This window comes from Bidens hawaiensis, unplaced genomic scaffold (genome assembly GCF_021521415.1).
Source record: "Bidens hawaiensis isolate Kalapana, Puna unplaced genomic scaffold, B.hawaiensis_p1.1 tig00023644_1, whole genome shotgun sequence".
NCBI classification, from domain to species: domain Eukaryota; kingdom Viridiplantae; phylum Streptophyta; class Magnoliopsida; order Asterales; family Asteraceae; genus Bidens; species Bidens hawaiensis.
In genome coordinates this window covers 105,328-119,194 of record NW_027493714.1, presented here as the reverse complement: position 1 = coordinate 119,194, position 13,867 = coordinate 105,328, and the positions used below count along the sequence as shown (strand labels likewise).

Genomic DNA, 13,867 nt, shown 5'->3' with positions numbered 1-13,867 from the left:
ATTGACTAATTACATATGCTGCATTAATTAGAAAATCATCAAAATTGGCATATGATCAAAATTGGCATATGACCATTCGGTCAGATTTACCGATATAAACATTGACTTTTTAGTTTTCGTTTCTAAACATTGGCCGATAAAAATAGCGAGGATCATTATTGACCGATAAAAATACACCACATAGGCACATCACGCCAGCTCATCACACCGACGTACGTTTCTACTGACCTTTAAGGTTAGAAATCAGGCCCTTGATTGAACACACAAACACAAGCTTGAACAACTTGTTCAATTTTTTATTATTATTAATCAACAAAAGCACACGAAAAAATATATATATAAAATCCTATTTGTTTAAAACTCTAAACACCTATTTAAATAAATATCAAACCCAACTAGATAAGCATAACTCATTTAAATAAAATACTAATAATTATCTAGACCTAACAACTCGAAAATTAAACCAAAACTGACTTTATATTTAACATTTTGATTTATCTCGAACCCACTTGAAAAATCAAACCCGATTAGGATCAAACCTTTCATAAGTGTGGTCCCCACCGTTTTGAGCGGGTCTCATTCACCTTGTGTTGTTTGTACAAGATGTCAAATCATGATTGGTCGCTTTGGTTAATGTTTATATATTTAGGGTTTGGATTAAATACAAATGAAATTAACGTACTAATTGTGATAATCAAATAGAGTTATTATTATTATATATATAAGTAGAGTAATTATGTAACGTAGAGTAATTACATAATTACTCTACGATGTGATTACGTAATTACTCTGTTTGATTCTCACAATTAGCACGTTAATTTCATTTATACGTTAACATTCCTCTACACATGTAAACCTGATAATCAATGTTAACTTTAGTGAAAACTATATTTATTTAGGTGAATAAAATGTTACAAAAATAAACAGGGTGGCAGGAATATTATTATTCGCAACGTAGATCCCGTTGCTAAGATAATGAAATAGAAAACTAGATGGATGAGGCATGAGCATGTGAACTGGGTTGTTTGGGTCTCTTTCATTTTGTGAAATTAGAATACGTCATAATTAAGATTCTCTTTTAACTTTTTCTATTCCCATAAAATATTACTAGATAAAATATACTAATATAGGATCCACTGATCTACTTTAAATGAATATATGAAGCGAATATATGAAGCGTATAAATGTATTATACAGAAGTCTAGCCAATTAGGCTATGTGCAGTGAAATGCTTACAAAATCGAAGTAATTTTTGGTACGTGAAGCTACGTTAGTTGAGGGACAATTTTCACCTTATGAGTGTAGTGATGCTGTAGTCCTTTTTTATTATTTTTAACATACACACACAGACGATAAATCCACCCCCCCCCCCTTTGTCGCCTTACATATTGGGGGGTTGGCGGAGGGGGGTGTTGTTGCCGCCGAACATCGCCCAAAATTCTCAAAGTTGTAATTAACTAATTATCCATAGATCCAACCTTAAAAGAGGGGAATAAATCTTGTGAAGATTAATTGGTAATTTAATAATTATTAAAAGGCTTTAAATTTATTTATTTATTTATTTATTTCTGTAAAGTTTAAATACTCCTTAGCATTTCTGTTTGTCCAATTCTACACGCCAGCTCATCCTTTGCCTTCTACATTTTCACTTTTCTTTAAATAAATGTAAAACTTCTTTTACTTTAATAAATGATCAGCACTTCAATTCTTTCGATAAATTATTATGTGTTTAATAAATATAAAGAAAACAATGAAACGGATAAAATTATTCCAATAAATTTTAACATCAATATATGCAAAACAAAACACATATAAACTAGCATTATGTGTGTAGGGGTATGGTACTAAAACCCGGTTCTACGACCCTAAATCTATTATGTTTGGCTTATTTTATTACATGGACTAATACAATGTTATTGGGCTGAGGGGGTTTTGTGGAGGTAACCCTAACTGGGCTAGGCACATTAGGGTATCATGATGGTGGCCATGAGGCTCTCTATATAAGGAGGTCTCCACCTCCTTATTAGGGGGATGCTCAATAAGAGCCACCACCACTTTTTTGTGTCTGTAAACAAGAGATCTTAGGATTTCTTAGCAGTCACCTCCACACCCCCAAAAAGCCATCGCAGGTCACCAACAGCTGATGAAGAAGATCAAGACGTGGTTCGTTCATCTCGAAAATCCGTGGAAACATCGTCATGGATCAGGTCAGATTCATTTCGTGCTTCGACATTGGCGCCATCCGTGGGACGGCAACGAACTACCCTTCGATCTTCATCTCGGCTGTCAGATCTCTCCCAAGAAAAACCCAGATCTGGAAGTTTACAGAAAAAGGCTTCAAGGCTTGTTCTATTAAAGCTCAAAAAGATCCATAGATCTAAAAGAGGCTTCCAGATCTGTGCAAAAAGAAACAGCCTGATTCGAATGATCAGGTCTCCGGATCTGTGATGGTTTTAAATCTGCTCCGAGCTTCAGATCTACCTAGATCTGATTTACAGATCTAGATCTAGATTACAGACCTGCAACTTTAGACCTAAAAAACATGTGTATAGTTGAGTAAAAAACAAACTTTTGAGTGACCCAAAACACATTAATAACAATTTAGACATTCAATTAACAAAGTCAACATTTGTATCATTTATATAATAAAGAAAAACATGTTGGATAATACTTAATTTTACCTTTTTTTTTTCTTTATAAATTAGATCATATTTAATGAGGTCTTAATACATTGTGACCTCATCAATTAAGGTATTTTAAGGCAATGCGTGTTTTTCCGAATTTGTTTGTAGCAACAAAGTCAGTCTCACTCAGGCCATAAGCATAATAGATGTCAGATGAGATACATTGTGTTACCCTATCAAATTAGTCATGAATTCTCACACCTAATCGCGAGCCATTAGAATAAAGCATACAATACAGTCTTGTGTTGCGGTGTTCTGTGTCCCCTTGCTCATTGTTTTGTTTTTAGGGGACCATACTAAAACTTACAAGAACACACACTCATCTTGGTAAAATGGTACAACTGTACATGTGTTACCTAAACATGTTAAACTACAAAGTGCTTATGAACCTAAACTTTCTCATGAGGGCCATATCCTATACTATTACTCTTTAACAAGCAATATTAATCATAAAATGTGATAAGATTCGATGCGCATTTCCGCCTCAAACGTACCATGCATGATAAAGTGGTCCACTCCATGTAATGTGACATTTCTCATATGCATGATCGAGATGTACATAAGATATAGCTGGCAATTTATACAAGAGACGCCAATACACGACCCGTACCTACACGACTTTAACATATAACAGGTAAGACCTTAACATGTATCGTGTACTGAGCAGATAAAATACTTGTTTATCTGTTACGTATATGTTAAGTACCTTATTAGATTTTTATAATTAAATATGTGTGTGTGTGTGTGTGTAATAAGTTATCCTAAACCCTAAATTCCTAAAATATTCTCACTCTCTATTTCTCAGCCATCACAACTCACAACATTCCCTCTCCGGCCATCAACACCGCCGCCGGTGCTTCCTCCGGCCCCGTAGCCGCCGGTGCTTCTCAGGTTGTTACAGCTTGCTGTCTCATCGTTAACCCTACTTAGTAAGTTATTAATCTCTCTACTTGGAATCAAATTTACTACCTATCTATTCTTCATTTAGTTTTAGATCTTTATTGTTTATCGTGTTTTATCATGTATACCAGTTAGCAGCATGTTCGTGTTTGTGTTTGGGATACAGGTACACGATAAGTTTTCATGTCGTGTACAAGTATACACATTTCGTGTTCGTGTCCTATCATGTACGGGTATACACGATATGTCAGCCCTGACATAAGGTTTATTGTTAGTACTTAGTAGATAAGATTATATTTGAACTAGATAACTAATAAGTGTTTAGAAATTACACATGTCATTAAAATCATAACTCCATAGTCTGTTAGTATGAAAAATAATTTTCCATCATAAACACATCATAATTATTAATTCTAACCATTTTGAATTTTAATATAAACTGACTTTTCACAAATCACAAACGTACGTATTAAATTGCAAATAGTGGCCATCAAATCATAAGAATGGGCCCAATTAATGTGAGCCGTATGTGAAATAAACACGGATTTGAAAGGGCCCAACAAAGAGCTATACGTAGGCGCAACCACTTTGGTCCCTCCCAAAATATGAGGCCAACATTTTTCAATTTATTTCTGTTCGTCTCAATAAACAGCGAAATGAAGTTAGGGATTTAGGCTTCTACTTTTTAAGGCCTTCAATTTTTAAATCAAAACTTATATAATTATACATTTTAATTTGGGATATGGGATTTGGATTAATGTGTGATTTGAGCGGCGCTTAAACTGAATTAGGTCTTAGAAGATGTGAGGAATAGCATTTTCATGTATATACAAAAAATGATGGCAACATCTTAATTTATTTGAAGAGAAGCAAGATATTTTTTTTACAATATCTCGTTTTTAAATATCGTTTTAGGTCACCAAAGAGATTGAGCTGGCCTTGATCACAATTATTATAACATTTAATAGGTTTTGAAAAAAAAAATTTAATTGTTATATAAAGTTCCTAATTTGAACTTTATGTCACCGGTAAGAATAACCATTTTACCTTCGATGCATCAATGCATTTTGATTATAAAAATAGTAAATTCACTAAGTAAAAAAAAAGTTCGAAAGGTTTGAGTTTGACCAAATTTGAAAAGTTAACGATTTTTTCTAAAGCAAAACTTTTTAGAAAGCGGGTGATTTTATGACCTCGATTTTAATTTAAGATGATTTCTTCTTGTGCCATGATTGATTGGTATATGACAACTAGGGAACCAAAAAAAACCTAAAACCGAGTTTTTTATACCCGTACCTACCCGTAAGATACGAATAATGACCCGATTTGTACCCGGTAATACCCGAAACCAAAACCGATTCCATACCTGAACACGTCCTATAATATGCCCCCTACTCCCCTAGTTAGTTCTTAAATAATAAATACACTTTTTATTTTGAAAGTGTTGTGGAAATATAGAACGAAGTAAATTAAATGCCTTTTGAGAGCCACTAAATACGTTTAAACGTCAAAATCAAAATTATTGAAGTCAGGTATCTGGATAATCATTTAATAATCATCAAACATAAACGTATAGATAGATAATATCTCATTTAAGTCTAATTGCTGAAAATATTATATTTCCGAAAAGAAAACATAAATTAGTTCGTGACACTATTTCGCATGTGTCATTACATCCTTTTATGTATTATAATACTATGCTAGGTGTTCGTGTAGAACACGGGTTATAATCAATAAATTTATTTAAAAAATAACATAATGTGAAATATAAAAAATATGTTCAAAACATATAAAAGTATAATAAATGGTAGAATAAACATACAATACATAATATGAAAATAAGAGGTTGAAATTCATAAATATTTAAATATTTCTTTATACACAATATTTGTAATTTAATTTGTAACTTTATCCTTCATAATAAAATTAGCAGTTTCATTTTATTTTTTGTTTCAACTCTAGATAATGGAACACGTACTGATCATGTGTTAAAACAATTTGTCTCAAAAACAAACAAACCATCTAAAACGATCGGCCTTAACTTTTATTAATTTTCATTGCAAAACAAACATTAAGTGAATTTTTTTTTGAAATTTGAAATTAATTATTTAATCTAAATCAATGTGAAAATTTGTTACTTATAAAAGCTTAATATTAATAACTAATATAATATATTTATATAAAACTAAATAATATATATATGTTGGTATTAAGTTTTTTAAACCAGTAAATAGTTATTAAAAAGAGAAAATAACAGATCAAATAGAAAAATAATAAAATATGAAACCATTAATAAGAAAAAGGAGTATATATTTAATATAAGAGAAAGGTGGAAAAATTTTGTAAGAATCACTCGTGTGTAATAGCGTATGACATTAAGACCCGTGTAGAACATGTGTTATAATAAATAAATTAATTTAAATAGTAACAAATGTGAAATACAATAAATATTTTCAAAAGACATAAAGATATAATATATGGTAGAATAAATTACATATTACACAATATGAAAATAAAAAGTTGTTGAAAAATCATAATTCTCTAAATATTTTTTTTTATATAATATTTGTAATTTAACTTCCATATCAAAATTAGTAGTTTTGTTTTGGTTTTGCTTTCAATTTTTTATAACAAAACACATAACTTACCTTGCGTTAAAACATTTTGTCTCAAAAACAAATCAACCATCTACAAAATAAACATAAAGTGAAATTTTCTTTCTTTAAAACTTGAAATTAATTATTTTATCTAAATTAGCGTGAAAAATCGATACTTATAAAAACTTAATATTAATACTAATACAATATATTTATATAAAACTAAATAATATATTTATGTTGGTATTAAATTTATTAAATCAAAAAATAATTATTTGCAAAGAAATTAATAGATTAAAAAGAAAAAAAATAGTTAAATATAAACTATTAATAAGAAAAAGAAATGTATTTTATAAGAGAGATATGAGAAAATTTTGTAAACAAATATCTTATGTGATGCCATATGAGAAACCTTTATTTATTTTATAGTATAGATACGCAAACAAAATACTTATTTGGATTCCCGAGCCTAGTCAAGTTCGTCATTAAACTAAGAGTTGAACCCTTTATTATACAAATGTTAATTCACAGTTGAGCTTAATTTATGATTAGATCTTAAATAACTCGATCACCAACATAACGTTGTATTTAATTTCATCAAACAAATACAATCTTGTCAATTCAGATAATAACATATAACGCCACAGGATAATACAAAAGAACATTAACATCAATCGCTTATAGTTAGAAGACTTTAGCACTATAGCGACTACCTCATATAAACAACTCTTTTTAAGATCCAATCGTATAATTCTGTGATTTTTTAAATCGTTTAGTATCTACCACTGCAAACTAATACATTCTATATTCACATTATTTATATTTTAGTAGCCACCATGGTTTTAAACAAAATAGTATTTATATATTTAGTTAATAGAAAACTACAACCACTAACTTAGTTTAGTGACAAAGATGTATGATTTTTAATCAAAAAATTTTAGATTATAGTCTCACTTAAAAACATATGTGGAAAAAGATATTAGCTGTTCAAAGAAAAGCTAATAGAAAAATGAGTCGGTTTGAGTTTTCGAAACCAAACTACTACAAATAATAATTTTTAATAAGTATTTGATTTTAGATTTGTTTAGAAGTTTATGAATAAATATTTACATTAAATTAAATTTTAAGTGTTCACTCTTTAATTTATTATTATTTCATTATATATATAGTTTTTTTGAACAACGGCATATATTAAAAAGGTAGCAAGAAAAAGGAGCTAGAAAATATTTTAAAAATTGTTTAAATCAAAACTACACCGGTCAAACCAATTTAAATCAAAGCAACACCAATCGGAAGTACAAAATATTACAAATAAATTTTTAATTTTTAAAAAGTAAAATTTAGCAAGGAGGACACAAAACACCGTACTTCTTTATTAACTTGATCTTCTACCATCATTTGGCCGAAAGGGCGATATTTGAATGTGTTGATGATCCAACATCGATGGCTCCTTTCGCTTTAGTAGTTAACATATGTTCCCATGCCACCAAATATATCTTCAATGTAACATCTTAAAAATCTCATAATAACTTTTCATTATTAAGTAATAGTAAAGTGGCAAACTATTAAACAAAATTTAAAAATGTTCATTTACCACCAAAACAAAGAGAATAAGTTTTCCAAACCGGTCCTAGGTTTTGAAAGGTCAAAAATATGTCGTTGATGGCTTATGAGCTTCATATTCGCACCTATGAGTAAAACTAGGTATGTGAACATAAAGGAGCCTTTCTTACACGGGAAAGAGTTCGCCATAGTGTGAGAACCTGGTCTTCACCAGCCATCATATAAAGATTTGTAGACAATTTATGTTCTCACACTTAATTTAAATATCAAATACTCAAGTAGTACATGTATGCGTATTATGAGATGGTAACCATGTCAAGTTGATAAGGTGAACCATTAAACTCAAACACTACTTACGTATTATCCGTTCAAAAAAACATCAATCTATTAAACTTAAATACTACTTACAAGTTGCAATACAGTTGTGAACACGTTGGCATGTTACAATAAAAAAAGTTAAAACACTTTAACAAGCCAACATGTTTAAACACACAAATAAGAAATCAATCTATTCAATAAAACGAGTTAAATATATCAAAGTTAACTCATTTAACTAATAAGTAATCAACCCAACCCACTTTTACCTGCCACACATTTTTCTTTTATAATATATTATTTTTTTGGGAAAGTGAATATAATGGTGTTATCATATAAACGTGTACGCTAAATCTATCAAAAATATGAGTTTTGAATAGAAATTCACTATTCAATTAAAATAATTTCCATTTTCGTCATTATTTTGTTTAAATGCAATGCTTCCCCCAATCATTAAAACTAGATTATAGTCCCCGTTGAAGACTAAATATCCTTTCATGTTTTCGTAAAAAGTCACTGGACCTCATCGAGTTCACAACACGCCAAAAAAATAAATAAATAAATAATCACACTTCATTTGAAGATTCATTGAATATTTTGTAAGTTTATGTTTACTTGCTTCAAGGTCTTCAAACTAAAATTATGTCACCTGTGATAAGCGTCATGATGCAAATTATTAAATTATAATTATACAGTAAATCAATATAATTATAATAATATGGTGAATATCAAACTAAAATAAGTAATCTTCACTATTATAACTAAATTAAAGATTTTCATTGATTAGAAATTATCAAATTATAATAATACAATATATCAATATAATTATAATAATACGGTTAATATCAAACTACAATAAGTAATCCCCACTATTAAGTAAATTAAAGATTTTTATTGATTAGGGAAATCAATTTACAAAGCATTGAGATTAATCATAAATGGGATAACATGAATATATTATTAGGCAGAGCTTGAAGAATGATACACGACTTTTTGGAGAAGTCGGTGGTCTTAGTTTTAGAAATACTAAAATACTAAATAAAATTTTAATCAGTTTTACTCAAAACTACGTAGTTTTGAAAAGCTTATCGTATAAATTTAGACGTCTAACCACACTGTATTCACCTTCCTATTATTTTTTTTTATTATAAACTAGAGGTGCACAGGTTTAAATTTCAAAACCGGTTTGGGTTAAAACCTGCTTGGTTTGGTCAACAAAAGTCAAAACCGATTTATGATCGGTTTCAGTTCGGGTTGCAACCGGTTTTTTGCAATATTACGATCGGTTTCGGTTCGGGTTTTGATCGGTTTTGGTTCGGGTTTTGACCGCTTTCGGTCGGTTAACTGGTTTGGAACCGGTTTTGGTGGAGAAAATTAAAAACGGTTTCAATCAGTCCCAAACTAGTTTCTACATAATCAATTTTAAACCGATTTATTTTTTATTTAATATTTAGGTCAGTTCAGTTAACCGATTTATTTGTTCAACTCTGTTGAGTTTCACTTTTATCACTCTATTATAAGCAAGTCTGTATCTCATTTTGTAACATTTGAACGGTGGAGATTTCCCTTGTGGTACCTTAAAACCCGTGAAGACTCATCAAAGTCTTTCCTCATATTCTTTTATTCCACACACTTCTTACTCCTCTGTTACAGCGTTCTTTCTTAGGGCTTGTTGTTTATCAGGTACAGTACAATCACACCCCTCTTTATCCATGTTATTAGATCCCACAATAACTTTATTTATCATATATACTTTGCTTGGTATGCCTTAATTTTTAAGAGATTTAGGTAATTAGGTTATTTGAATCATTTGATATTTAACTTAAATTATATTTTTGTGTGGTTGATAGATACATAGATCATAGATGTTCATGGATGGGATATGGACTGATGATTACGCCTTATTGAACCCGAACCCGAACACCTTTAAGTTCAATGGATCTTCAACGGTCTTATCAGATCCAAATTTACTTAGTTCCATGAATCTCAACGAACCGTTATTATGTCGAAATTCGGTTAATAATATTAGAAGGTCTAGTCCGTCCTCTAGCTCGACTTTGAATCACGAAGATTTTGACTTAAGCGACGTCGTTTTCAAGTACATAAACCAGATGCTTATGGAAGAAAACATAGAGGAGAAGACTTCCATGCTGCACGAGCCCGCTGCGCTTCAAGCGGCCGAGAAGTCGTTTTACGATGCGCTTATGGTCAACGAGCCGATGCTTGATAGTAATGGGAGTGCGGGATTTAGCTGTGATGTTAGTGATTACGGTTCGGGTATTGGACCAGAGGTGTATTTGAATATTGACTCGCAGCCCGGGTTCTCGAGAAGTAGTAATAGTTGTGTTACAGATTGTGTTGCTGATTCGCCCGTGAGTGTTCAAAGCGGACATGTACCGGTTACGCACTTTCAAAACGGTGCGGTTTTAAAAACCGAGAAGTCACACGAAACCAGTTCGATTGTTATTGAATCGAGAGGAAAGAAAAACCATTATTACTCTGAAGATGTTAACGAAGACGGGAGGATTTTTAAGCAGTCTGCGGTTTATAATGACCCGACCGTGAGGTCGAAAATGTTCGATGATGTGTTGCTTTGTAATGGGAAAAAGTTGCCTCAAGGCGGTTTTGTGCATAGTGGGGTCAATAAAAGTCAACCGAAGAGTAGTACGAAGGGGCGCGGTAAAAAGGGTGTGAAAAGGGATGTGGTGGATTTGAGGACGCTTTTGAGTTTATGCGCGCAAGCGGTTGCGGGTAATGATCAAAGAAGTGCGGTTGATTTGATTAAACAGATAAGAGAACACTCGTCACCGACAGGTGACGGTATGCAGAGAATGGCGCATTATTTTTGTTCCGGGCTGGAAGCACGGATGGCAGGGTCGGGAACGGAGATATATAAAGCTCTGCTTAACCGACACCCGTCTGCTGTAGATGTATTGAAAGCGTACCATTTGTTTCTCACTTGCTGCCCGTTTTTGAAAATATCGAACTTTTTATCGAATAAAACGATTTTCAATGCGGCTGAGAATAAGAAAAAGCTGCATATTGTGGATTTTGGTATACTTTATGGGTTTCAATGGCCGTGTTTTATTCAACGTTTATCTAAACGGCCCGGTGGGCCCCCGGAGCTTAGGATCACGGGTATTGATTTTCAGTGTCCTGGTTTTAGACCGTCTGAACGGGTCGAGGAGACGGGGTCTCGGTTAGCAAATTATGCTGAAACATTTAACGTACCGTTTAAGTTCAAAGCGATAGCTCAAAAGTGGGAAACGATCACGATCGATGATCTCGAGCTCGATAGTGACGAGACGTTAATTGTGAATTGCGCGTATAGGTTTAGGTACTTGCTTGATGAGACGGTGATGGTGGATAGTCCGAGGAGTAAGGTTGTAAACCTTATTAGGAAAATGAAACCCGACTTGTTTATTCAAGGCGTTATAAACGGGTCTTACAACGCCCCGTTCTTTATCACAAGGTTTCGGGAAGCTTTGTTTTTCTTCTCGTCTATGTTTGATATGATTGAGGCTACCACGACACGTGAGACACCCGAGAGAACACTTATTGAGAAAAACTTTTGGGGGCGTGAAGCAATGAACGTTATTGCGTGTGAAGGCGGTGAGAGAATTGAGAGACCGGAAACGTATAAGCAGTGGCAGGTTCGTAATTTAAGAGCCGGGTTTCGTCAGATACCGCTTAATCGAGAGATATTGAAATTGGCTAAAGAGAGAGTGAAGTCGTGCTACCATAGAGATTTCGGGATCGATGAAGACGGCCATTGGTTGCTGCAAGGCTGGAAAGGACGTATCATATACGCGCTATCTTCGTGGAAACCCGCTTAATAATAAACGTATGCTTATTTGTGGGATTATGAATTGGTTCTCATCAAATACATCTTTTGTCAGTCATGGTACTCTTTATCATTTTGTTTTTTAAATTTTAATTACATTTTTTATTATTATTAATGTGGAATTAGCATTATATTATTAATTTATTATGTGTTTGGCAAGCAGGATAAGTGAGAAGAATTTGTTGGGCATTTGACAAATTAAGTCTTGCTTTTCTTTTGAGGTAAGATATTAACTTTATTCGATACATTGAATATACGAAAGATATTTTTAGACGTTATTATTAATCGTAAACTTGAGTCATAGCTCGTGGTTGAGCGGGTAGTAGATGTGAGTTGAGGCCTGAGGGTGCATTTATTAATAATACACATGGGGTGAATTTACGAAAAATATTTTGAAAAATATTTTTAGACGTTATTATAAATTTCGAAAACTTGAATCAGAGCCCGTGGTTGAGCGGGTAGCAGATGTAAGTTGAGGGTGCATTTATTAATAACATCACATGGGGTGAAGCAATGAGAAATATCTTTAGACGTTATAATTAATTTCGAAGACTTGAATCATAGCTCGCGGTTGAGCGGCTAGCAGATGTGAGGCGAGGGTGCATTTATTAATAATGTCACATGGAGCGATTCATACGGTAGGCAACGCTATGGGTTACTAATTTTAGGTATCAGTTGAATGTATCTGGATGTATTGGGACTTGAAGAATATGTATTGTTTATTTATAGTCAGCCAGTATCTTATTATTGGATGCCCTTTCAAGTTTCAATAGACAAAATCTTTAATTCTTTATTATTATTATTATTATTATTAATAATTATTATTATTATATTTGTTCTATAAGATCTTTACTCTGACTTATTACAATATTATACTAATACCAGTTGAGGTTTTTTAGGATGATTTGATTCTATGTTCATAGACAGATGCACATATATACATAAGTTTTTAGGATCATGTTAATTGCATTTTATTTGTCATTGGTTAAATTATTTTTATCCATTATGTTAACAAAATTAGGGGACATTTTTTTGGTTTAATCAATAATTGCATAATTTACAAAGTTAGTAAGTTACCTAAATGTATCTGGTCTTTTTTGTAGTTATTATTGAAGGTGACCTGGCCTTATTCATCGCTCTCGCTCTAACATGGAAGATGCAAATCAGGCATAACGGGGACTGAACTGCATATGATTGACCGCCAACTACCAGTGCACATTGACAAAGTTTACCGCATTAACAGCTCTAATATTTGTAGTGAAAGTTTTGAACTGTTTTGATTTTGGAAAGTTTACCGTGTGGACGGCTCTAATATTTGTAAACCTTTTAAGACATTCGCGACTAGTTATGGTTTTGGAAAATTTTGGGATGGGTGAAATAGCTAATTTGAACTTAGTATTGCTATAGAAGAGATTTGCATAAGATATCGTCGTATCGATTATCAGTCATTTGGTAAAATATCGGTAAAAATATTGGTCAGAATATCGGTACCGATAATATCGGTGATATCCGATATTGGGTTGATATTTAACCGATGTTGGGTCGATATTTGACCGATATATCACCAGTATTCCCGATATCAATGTTTTAAGTCTTAATTATCAATTTTTAGTGTTCAATGTTAGTGTTTTAAATCTTAATTAATTCCTACTTGCTATGTTTTGTTTTGCAAGTTGAAAAAGGTTAATTTGTTACTGGTGAGTGAGTATACTGAATTATTAATGTTAAATTTCTATATATGAATTTTACATGATATTAAAATTACAGATATCCCACCAATATCTCACCGTCGTAACCGATATCTCAGATATCGGTATTTGACCGATATCCGATATTTTTCCGCTAACTGCTTAGAGGGTGTTTGGGATTGAGTTTGAAAAATGCTTATTGGCTTATTGGCTTTTTAAGAAGTCAATAAGCAAAAAAGGTGTTTGGTAAATGTAAAAGCCTCTTTTGTTTTGTTT

At 32.2% G+C, this 13,867-nt stretch overlaps 1 pseudogene across 1 annotated transcript; it reads left to right on the top strand.

Annotated features, from left to right (window-relative positions):
* Nucleotides 1–9,898: 9,898 nt before the first annotated feature.
* LOC143567828 (scarecrow-like protein 14 pseudogene) lies at nucleotides 9,899–13,156 on the top strand (annotated as a pseudogene). The gene is made up of 3 exons (XR_013141475.1): nucleotides 9,899–11,963; nucleotides 12,064–12,124; nucleotides 13,019–13,156. The product of XR_013141475.1 is annotated as a scarecrow-like protein 14 pseudogene (transcript).
* The last annotated feature ends 711 nt before the right edge of the window (nucleotides 13,157–13,867 follow it).